This window comes from Palaemon carinicauda, unplaced genomic scaffold (assembly GCF_036898095.1).
Source record: "Palaemon carinicauda isolate YSFRI2023 unplaced genomic scaffold, ASM3689809v2 scaffold133, whole genome shotgun sequence".
NCBI classification, from domain to species: domain Eukaryota; kingdom Metazoa; phylum Arthropoda; class Malacostraca; order Decapoda; family Palaemonidae; genus Palaemon; species Palaemon carinicauda.
Genome location: NW_027168849.1, coordinates 209694 through 220000, shown reverse-complemented (window position 1 = coordinate 220000; position 10307 = coordinate 209694). Strand labels below are relative to the sequence as shown.

The window sequence follows — 10307 nt, the reverse complement described above, 5'->3', positions numbered from 1 at the left end:
GAGAGAGAGAGAGAGAGAGAGAGAGAGAGAGAGAGAGAGAGAAAGAGAGAGAGAGCAGCTTTATAGTCATACCATCATGGAGGAAAGGGGCTAGTTAAAATCATTGTTACTTTGTGAAGCCATTTTCCTGAACATACACATCTATAGGCTATTTATTCATAACATTTCGTTGTTATACTTATAATTTAAGCTCAAAAATCCGTTCTTGGTCCTTTTAACATCTTGATTCTTATTTCAGACATTGCTCGACATAACCAGCCTAAATAGGGGAAGGACTATGAAGGGGGCTGGGCGCTGTCTGATCGGTCCTGGAGCCACCTACAGCAGGCGTTAGGAGACGGATCAAAATATAGACAGTAAGTAATTTGAAAACTAAAGTTTTAATATAAACAATCATTTGTATATATAAAGTATTTTTGCTGGTAAATTAATTTATTAACTATCAAAATACTTCCACTGTCTTGGGTTAGAGTTCTCTTGCTTGAACGTGTACTAGGGCACACTATTCTATCTTATTTCTCTTCCTATTGTTTGGTTTAAGTTTATATATTTTATAAAGGAGATATTTATTTTAATATTGTTTCTCTTCTTGAAGAATTTATTTTTTCCTTGTTTCCTTTCCTCACTGGGTTTATTTTAGGGAAATAATGGACTCAAAGCTCTCAGAATTTGACATACAGATCAGGGTTTATTTTAGGGAAATAATTGACGCAAAGCTTTCAGAATTTACCTTATTGATCAGGGTTTATTTTAGGGAAATATTTGTTTGACTCAGAGCTTTCAGAATTTACCTTACTGATCATGGTTAATTTTAGGGAAATAATTGACTCAAAGCTCTCAGAATTTGACATAGTGATTAGGGTTAATTTTAGGGAAATAATTGACTCAAAGCTCTCAGAATTTGACACACTGATCATGGTTTATTTTAGGGAAATAATTGACTCCAAACTCTCAGAATTTACCTTATAGATCAGGGTTTAATTTAAGGAAATAATTGACTCAAAGCTCTCAGAATTTGCCTTACAGATCAGGGTTTAATTTAAGGAAACAATTGACTCAAAGCTCTCAGAATTTGACATACTGATCATGGTTTATTTTAGGGAAATAATTGAATCGTAACTCTCAGAATTTACCTAACTGATCATGGTATATTGTCTGAGAGTTAGCGTTAAAATCTTTGCTTAGTTTTATTTCGTATACAAAATATATAAGTAAATAATTATAGCCACTGAAGACTTGATTGGTTAATACCAAAGTCCAAATGAGTGACGTGGACGGACTTGAGTCCGTAGATATCACCTATTTGGACTTGGGTGTAAAACTCCTATCAAAGTCTTTCATTTCTTATTTCGTAGCTATGGTCATGACATGTCAGGGAATTCAATGGAGAAAGAAGGGATATTTTGTCTAGTCTCTAGTCAAATTTCATCTGTCAGGAATTCTTTCATGTAAAACATGTTACACATGAAATATACGACAATACTAATTCAGATTTTATTATTCACAGGAATGAGCTTCGATAGCAGAGTGCGCGCCAGTCCTGTGAGCCATCAAGATGAGAGCGCCAGTTCTGTGAGCCCACAAGAGGAGAGTGCCAGTTCTGTGAGCCCACAAGAGGAGAGTGCCAGTTCTGTGAGCCCACAAGAGGAGAGTGCCAGTTCTGTGAGCCCACAAGAGGAGAGTGCCAGTTCTGTGAGCCCACAAGAGGAGAGCGCCAGTCCTGTGAGCCATCAAGATGAGAGTGCCAGTTCTGTGAGCCCACAAGAGGAGAGTGCCAGTTCTGTGAGCCATCAAGAGGAGAGTGTGGCAGTCCTGTGAGACCACAAGAGGAGAGTGTGGCAGTCCTGTGAGACCACAAGAGGAGAGTGCCAGTTCTGTGAGCCCACAAGAGGAGAGCGCCAGTCCTGTGAGCCATCAAGATGAGAGTGCCAGTTCTGTGAGCCCACAAGAGGAGAGTGCCAGTTCTGTGAGCCCACAAGAGGAGAGTGTGGCAGTCCTGTGAGACCACAAGAGGAGAGTGTGGCAGTCCTGTGAGACCACAAGAGGAGAGTGTGGCAGTCCTGTGAGACCACAAGAGGAGAGTGTGGCAGTCCTGTGAGACCACAAGAGGAGAGTGTGGCAGTCCTGTGAGCCATCAAGAGGAGAGTGTGGCAGTCCTGTGAGACCACAAGAGGAGAGTGTGGCAGTCCTGTGAGACCACAAGAGGAGAGTGTGGCAGTCCTGTGAGACCACAAGAGGAGAGTGTGGCAGTCCTGTGAGCCATCAAGAGGAGAGTGTGGCAGTCCTGTGAGCCATCAAGAGGAGAGTGTGGCAGTCCTGTGAGCCATCAAGAGGAGAGCGCCAGTTGTGTGAGCCCACAAGAGGAGAGCGCCAGTCCTGTGAGCCATCAAGAGGAGAGTGCCAGTTCTGTGAGCCCACAAGAGGAGAGTGCCAGTTCTGTGAGCCATCAAGAGGAGAGTGCCAGTTCTGTGAGCCCACAAGAGGAGAGTGCCAGTTCTGTGAGCCCACAAGAGGAGAGTGTGGCAGTCCTGTGAGACCACAAGAGGAGAGTGTGGCAGTCCTGTGAGACCACAAGAGGAGAGTGTGGCAGTCCTGTGAGACCACAAGAGGAGAGTGTGGCAGTCCTGTGAGACCACAAGAGGAGAGTGTGGCAGTCCTGTGAGCCATCAAGAGGAGAGTGTGGCAGGCCTGTGAGCCATCAAGAGGAGAGCGCCAGTTGTGTGAGCCCACAAGAGGAGAGCGCCAGTCCTGTGAGCCATCAAGAGGAGAGTGCCAGTTCTGTGAGCCCACAAGAGGAGAGCGCCAGTCCTGTGAGCCATCAAGAGGAGAGTGCCAGTTCTGTGAGCCCACAAGAGGAGAGCGCCAGTTGTGTGAGCCCACAAGAGGAGAGCGCCAGTCCTGTGAGCCATCAAGAGGAGAGTGCCAGTTCTGTGAGCCCACAAGAGGAGAGCGCCAGTCCTGTGAGCCATCAAGAGGAGAGTGCCAGTTCTGTGAGCCCACAAGAGGAGAGCGCCAGTTGTGTGAGCCCACAAGAGGAGAGCGCCAGTCCTGTGAGCCATCAAGATGAGAGTGCCAGTTCTGTGAGCCCACAAGAGGAGAGTGCCAGTTCTGTGAGCCCACAAGAGGAGAGTGCCAGTTCTGTGAGCCCACAAGAGGAGAGTGTGGCAGTCCTGTGAGACCACAAGAGGAGAGTGTGGCAGTCCTGTGAGACCACAAGAGGAGAGTGCCAGTTCTGTGAGCCCACAAGAGGAGAGCGCCAGTCCTGTGAGCCATCAAGATGAGAGTGCCAGTTCTGTGAGCCCACAAGAGGAGAGTGCCAGTTCTGTGAGCCCACAAGAGGAGAGTGTGGCAGTCCTGTGAGACCACAAGAGGAGAGTGTGGCAGTCCTGTGAGACCACAAGAGGAGAGTGTGGCAGTCCTGTGAGACCACAAGAGGAGAGTGTGGCAGTCCTGTGAGACCACAAGAGGAGAGTGTGGCAGTCCTGTGAGACCACAAGAGGAGAGTGCCAGTTCTGTGAGCCCACAAGAGGAGAGCGCCAGTCCTGTGAGCCATCAAGATGAGAGTGCCAGTTCTGTGAGCCCACAAGAGGAGAGTGCCAGTTCTGTGAGCCCACAAGAGGAGAGTGTGGCAGTCCTGTGAGACCACAAGAGGAGAGTGTGGCAGTCCTGTGAGACCACAAGAGGAGAGTGTGGCAGTCCTGTGAGCCATCAAGAGGAGAGTGTGGCAGTCCTGTGAGCCATCAAGAGGAGAGTGTGGCAGTCCTGTGAGCCATCAAGAGGAGAGCGCCAGTTGTGTGAGCCCACAAGAGGAGAGCGCCAGTCCTGTGAGCCATCAAGAGGAGAGTGCCAGTTCTGTGAGCCCACAAGAGGAGAGCGCCAGTCCTGTGAGCCATCAAGATGAGAGTGCCAGTTCTGTGAGCCCACAAGAGGAGAGCGCCAGTCCTGTGAGCCATCAAGAGGAGAGTGTGGCAGTCCTGTGAGCCCACAAGAGGAGAGCGCCAGTCCTGTGAGCCATCAAGATGAGAGTGCCAGTTCTGTGAGCCCACAAGAGGAGAGCGCCAGTCCTGTGAGCCATCAAGATGAGAGTGCCAGTTCTGTGAGCCCACAAGAGGAGAGCGCCAGTCCTGTGAGCCATCAAGAGGAGAGTGTGGCAGTCCTGTGAGCCCACAAGAGGAGAGCGCCAGTCCTGTGAGCCATCAAGAGGAGAGTGCCAGTTCTGTGAGCCCACAAGAGGAGAGCGCCAGTCCTGTGAGCCATCAAGAGGAGAGTGTGGCAGTCCTGTGAGCCCACAAGAGGAGAGCGCCAGTCCTGTGAGCCATCAAGAGGAGAGTGCCAGTTCTGTGAGCCCACAAGAGGAGAGCGCCAGTCCTGTGAGCCATCAAGATGAGAGTGCCAGTTCTGTGAGCCCACAAGAGGAGAGTGCCAGTTCTGTGAGCCCACAAGAGGAGAGTGTGGCAGTCCTGTGAGACCACAAGAGGAGAGTGTGGCAGTCCTGTGAGACCACAAGAGGAGAGTGTGGCAGTCCTGTGAGACCACAAGAGGAGAGTGTGGCAGTTCTGTGAGACCACAAGAGGAGAGTGTGGCAGTCCTGTGAGACCACAAGAGGAGAGTGTGGCAGTCCTGTGAGACCACAAGAGGAGAGTGTGGCAGTCCTGTGAGACCACAAGAGGAGAGTGTGGCAGTCCTGTGAGACCACAAGAGGAGAGTGTGGCAGTCCTGTGAGACCACAAGAGGAGAGTGTGGCAGTCCTGTGAGACCACAAGAGGAGAGTGTGGCAGTCCTGTGAGACCACAAGAGGAGAGTGTGGCAGTCCTGTGAGACCACAAGAGGAGAGTGTGGCAGTCCTGTGAGACCACAAGAGGAGAGTGTGGCAGTCCTGTGAGACCACAAGAGGAGAGTGTGGCAGTCCTGTGAGCCATCAAGAGGAGAGTGTGGCAGTCCTGTGAGACCACAAGAGGAGAGTGTGGCAGTCCTGTGAGCCATCAAGAGGAGAGCGCCAGTTGTGTGAGCCGTCAAGAGGCGAGTGGCAGTCCTGTGAGCCGTTAAGATGAGAGAGTGGCAGTCCTGTGAGCCATCAAGAGGAGAGAGTGGCAGTCCTGTGAGCCATCAAGAGGAGAGAGTGGCAGTCCTGTGAGCCATCAAGATGAGAGTGCCAGTTCTGTGAGCCCACAAGAGGAGAGTGCCAGTTCTGTGAGCCCACAAGAGGAGAGTGTGGCAGTCCTGTGAGACCACAAGAGGAGAGTGTGGCAGTCCTGTGAGACCACAAGAGGAGAGTGTGGCAGTCCTGTGAGACCACAAGAGGAGAGTGTGGCAGTCCTGTGAGACCACAAGAGGAGAGTGTGGCAGTCCTGTGAGCCATCAAGAGGAGAGTGTGGCAGTCCTGTGAGACCACAAGAGGAGAGTGTGGCAGTCCTGTGAGACCACAAGAGGAGAGTGTGGCAGTCCTGTGAGACCACAAGAGGAGAGTGTGGCAGTCCTGTGAGACCACAAGAGGAGAGTGTGGCAGTCCTGTGAGACCACAAGAGGAGAGTGTGGCAGTCCTGTGAGACCACAAGAGGAGAGTGTGGCAGTCCTGTGAGACCACAAGAGGAGAGTGTGGCAGTCCTGTGAGCCATCAAGAGGAGAGTGTGGCAGTCCTGTGAGACCACAAGAGGAGAGTGTGGCAGTCCTGTGAGCCATCAAGAGGAGAGCGCCAGTTGTGTGAGCCGTCAAGAGGCGAGTGGCAGTCCTGTGAGCCGTTAAGATGAGAGAGTGGCAGTCCTGTGAGCCATCAAGAGGAGAGAGTGGCAGTCCTGTGAGCCATCAAGAGGAGAGAGTGGCAGTCCTGTGAGCCATCAAGATGAGAGTGCCAGTTCTGTGAGCCCACAAGAGGAGAGTGCCAGTTCTGTGAGCCCACAAGAGGAGAGTGTGGCAGTCCTGTGAGACCACAAGAGGAGAGTGTGGCAGTCCTGTGAGACCACAAGAGGAGAGTGTGGCAGTCCTGTGAGACCACAAGAGGAGAGTGTGGCAGTCCTGTGAGACCACAAGAGGAGAGTGTGGCAGTCCTGTGAGCCATCAAGAGGAGAGTGCCAGTTCTGTGAGCCATCAAGAGGAGAGTGCCAGTTCTGTGAGCCATCAAGATGAGAGTGCCAGTTCTGTGAGCCCACAAGAGGAGAGTGCCAGTTCTGTGAGCCCACAAGAGGAGAGTGTGGCAGTCCTGTGAGACCACAAGAGGAGAGTGTGGCAGTCCTGTGAGACCACAAGAGGAGAGTGTGGCAGTCCTGTGAGACCACAAGAGGAGAGTGTGGCAGTCCTGTGAGACCACAAGAGGAGAGTGTGGCAGTCCTGTGAGACCACAAGAGGAGAGTGTGGCAGTCCTGTGAGACCACAAGAGGAGAGTGTGGCAGTCCTGTGAGACCACAAGAGGAGAGTGTGGCAGTCCTGTGAGACCACAAGAGGAGAGTGTGGCAGTCCTGTGAGACCACAAGAGGAGAGTGTGGCAGTCCTGTGAGACCACAAGAGGAGAGTGTGGCAGTCCTGTGAGCCATCAAGAGGAGAGTGCCAGTTCTGTGAGCCATCAAGAGGAGAGTGCCAGTTCTGTGAGCCATCAAGATGAGAGTGCCAGTTCTGTGAGCCCACAAGAGGAGAGTGCCAGTTCTGTGAGCCCACAAGAGGAGAGTGTGGCAGTCCTGTGAGACCACAAGAGGAGAGTGTGGCAGTCCTGTGAGACCACAAGAGGAGAGTGTGGCAGTCCTGTGAGACCACAAGAGGAGAGTGTGGCAGTCCTGTGAGACCACAAGAGGAGAGTGTGGCAGTCCTGTGAGACCACAAGAGGAGAGTGTGGCAGTCCTGTGAGACCACAAGAGGAGAGTGTGGCAGTCCTGTGAGACCACAAGAGGAGAGTGTGGCAGTCCTGTGAGACCACAAGAGGAGAGTGTGGCAGTCCTGTGAGCCATCAAGAGGAGAGTGTGGCAGTCCTGTGAGCCATCAAGAGGCGAGTGGCAGTCCTGTGAGCCGTTAAGATGAGAGAGTGGCAGTCCTGTGAGCCATCAAGAGGAGAGAGTGGCAGTCCTGTGAGCCATCAAGAGGAGAGAGTGGCAGTCCTGTGAGCCATCAAGAGGAGAGAGTGGCAGTCCTGTGAGCCATCAAGAGGAGTGCCGCCACCCTCCCATATAAAAAAAGTCAGCCGGTAATCCAGGGCTTATATAACGCAGTTTCTGGACACTCTTCGTAAACGATTTGAATATTTATGAATTTTTTTTTTTTTTTTTTTTTTTTTTTGGTGCTTAGACCGTTTTGTGGCAGTGAAGTTTTCCATTATGTATAAAAATGGCCTGTCAACTTTTGTGTATTTCATTAACAAAAGTCATATTTTTTTTATTTCCGTGTTTGAAGTGTTGCCTTGAATAATTTACTTGCCCTAAATCTTTTGGGTGATTCAATTTTGCCTGTCAATAATTTACTTGCCCAAAATCTTTTGGGTTATTCAATTTTGCCTGACAACTCTGTATTCCCATGTTCAAGGTTTTTTTTTTTCAATAAGAGAAATTAAAGAAAAATTAAAAAAACAGGTCTCATTTCAAAACCACAAATTACAAAAAATGGGTGTATTTAAAGAATAGAAATATTGGTTCACAGAATTATTTTATTTGAAGGTTTCTCACAGATACAGCATAAAAATGGTGATTAAGAGTTCAATGAGCAGTCAATTTTAGCCTCTCGAGTTGCCTTTAGCTATTTTGTTTTCCATTTTTTAAAAATAGGTTTGCAGACCTTTTAGTACCAGGGACGAATGAGCGACCAGATCCCCCCTCACTGGTGGTGGTCTAGGGCTGGTTCCAGACACCTCCAGTACCGGCCGGAGGAGGGGGCAATGCGTGTTACCCTTGCAGGTGTACCCCAATCTACTGCTGGAAGCGACAGGATTTCAGCCATTTCTGGAAAGTTATATACATGTACTTGGAACATAGAAAATGGGAATTTGCCAAAGGAAACTGGAAAAGTTATTATGGGAATTTGCCAAAGGAAACTGGAAAAGTTATTAAAGCATATATACAAGAAACTTACAAAAGTGGGACTCATATATGCAAATTAGCCAAATGGACTGGAATAGTTATACATGCATTTACTTGAAGCATATAAAATGAGATTCATAATTATTAGCCAAGTGAAACTGATAAATTACTTGTTGCTAAACAAAGATGGACACGAAATTTTAGATCAGTTGAATTATATAAAATGATGTAATATTTTGGTAAAGTACAAAAATCATTGTGCAGTATAGGAATAAAATATCCAAATATGACAAAATTCAGGAATAAAAAATATATTGAGATTTTATACTTATTAGAGAATAAAGAAAGATAATTGTTTATGCTTTAAATAACGAGACAACCAGCCTATTACACATGAATGTGATGAATAGAATTTATATGGAAAATCCATGATTCATGCGAAAAACGTTTATGGTGTGACTGAACGATGTGCAAAATATGGTACTGAAAATAGTAACAATTTTACTGCATTTGGAATGGAATATAAATTGCCAATTAAAATTTCTATATGAATATTAACTACAGTCTATAATGGAAAAAGTAAGGTCTTATACTGTATCTCACTTGTGATACTATAGATGTATTTATGTGGTTATTATCATCATTACTTGCTAAGCTACAACCCTAGCAGGATGCTATAAGCCCAAGGGCTCCAGCACAGAAAATAGCCCAGTGACGAAAGGAAACAAGAAAAAAATACTAAAATAGAATATCTTAGGAAAAGTAACATTTGTATAAACTATAAAAAAAACTTTAACAAAACAAGAGGAAGAGAAATAAGATAGAATAGTGTGCCAGAGTGTACTTATATTTGGGGTGAAGTCGGTGGTAAATGTTTCAGAAGAATTTAAGATTATTATTAGTTGTATCAAGAACTGTGTCAATTTCTATTTACTACAAAAATGGACGAAGTAATATTGAAGTTGCCTGAAATGCAAGGATGGTGCCTGGAAATGGAACGAAGAAAGAAAACTAATTGGATGATGCTGTGAATAGAGAAGAATGGAGGGAAGGTGAATTAGAGTTTTAATATATTTGTAGGTGATCGACCTCTGCAAACAGGTGATTGAAAAGGGAAAGGTTGAATGTTGGTCATGTGAGAAACTTGAGTCTGAAGGAACGTATGTTTTAAAGTAACTTTAGTTAGAATGGTTGTGATTGAAAAGGGAAAGGTTGAATGTTGATCATGTGAGAAACTTGAGTCTGAAGGAACGAAGGTTTTAAGAGTAACTTTGGTCAGAATGGTTGTGATTGAAAAGGGAAAGGTTGAATGGTGGTCATGTGAGAAACTTGAGTCTGAAGGAGCGTATGTTTTAGAGTAACTTTGGTCAGAATGGTTGTGATTGAAAAGGGAAAGGTTGAATGGTGGTCATGTGAGAAACTTGAGTCTGAAGGAACGTATGTTTTAGAGTAACTTTGGTCAGAATGGTTGTGATTGAAAAGGGAAAGGTTGAATGGTGGTCATGTGAGAAACTCGAGTCTGAAGGAATGTATGTTTTAGAGTAACTTTGGTCAGAATGGTTGTGATCGAAAAGGGAAAGGTTAAATGGTGGTCATGTGAGAAACTCGAGTCTGAAGGAATGTATGTTTTAGAGTCACTTTGGTCAGAATGGTTGTGATTGAAAAGGGAAAGGTTGAATGGTGGTCATGTGAAAAACTCGAGTCTGAAGGAACGTATGTTTTAAGAGTAACTTTGGTCAGAATGGTTGTGATTGAAAAGGGAAATGTTGAATGCTGGTCATGTGAAAAACTCAAGTCTGAAGGAACGTATGTTTTAAGAGTAACTCTGGTCAGAATGGTTGTGATTGAAAAGGGAAATGTTGAATGTTGGTCATGGGAGAAACTTAAATCTGAAGGAACATCTGTTTCAAAGTAACGCTGGTCAGAGTAGTTGTGATTGAAAAGGCAAAGGTTGAATGTTGGTCATGGGAGAAACTCAAATCTGAAGGAACATCCGTTTCAAGGGAACTCTGGTCAGAATGGCTGTGATTGAAAAGGGAAAGGTTGAATGTTGGTCATGGGAGAAACTCAAATCTCAAGGAACATCCGTTTCAAGGGAACTCTGGTCAGAATGGCTGTGATTGAAAAGGGAAAGGTTGAATGTTGGTCATGGGAGAAACTCAAATCTCAAGGAACATCCGTTTCAAAGTAACTCTGGTCAGAATGGCTGTGATTGAAAAGGGAAAGGTTGAATGTTGGTCATGGGAGAAACTCAAATCTCAAGGAACATCCGTTTCAAGGGAACTCTGGTCAGAATGGCTGTGATTGAAAAGG

The 10307-nt window shown here is 46.7% G+C and overlaps 2 long non-coding RNA genes across 2 annotated transcripts in view; one reads left to right on the top strand and one right to left on the bottom strand.

Moving 5' to 3' along the window:
- The window catches only part of LOC137635507 (uncharacterized), a 12954-nt gene extending 11415 nt beyond the window's left edge, over positions 1–1539 (top strand). The window contains exons 2-3 of the long non-coding RNA XR_011042694.1: positions 239–356; positions 1508–1539. This is a non-coding gene — a long non-coding RNA (uncharacterized lncRNA). The remainder of the gene's footprint in view (positions 1–238; positions 357–1507) is intronic.
- A 6088-nt stretch (positions 1540–7627) lies between these two features.
- LOC137635506 (uncharacterized) overlaps positions 7628–10307 on the bottom strand; it is a 150393-nt gene continuing 147713 nt past the window's right edge. The window contains exon 4 of the long non-coding RNA XR_011042693.1: positions 7628–7916. This is a non-coding gene — a long non-coding RNA (uncharacterized lncRNA). The remainder of the gene's footprint in view (positions 7917–10307) is intronic.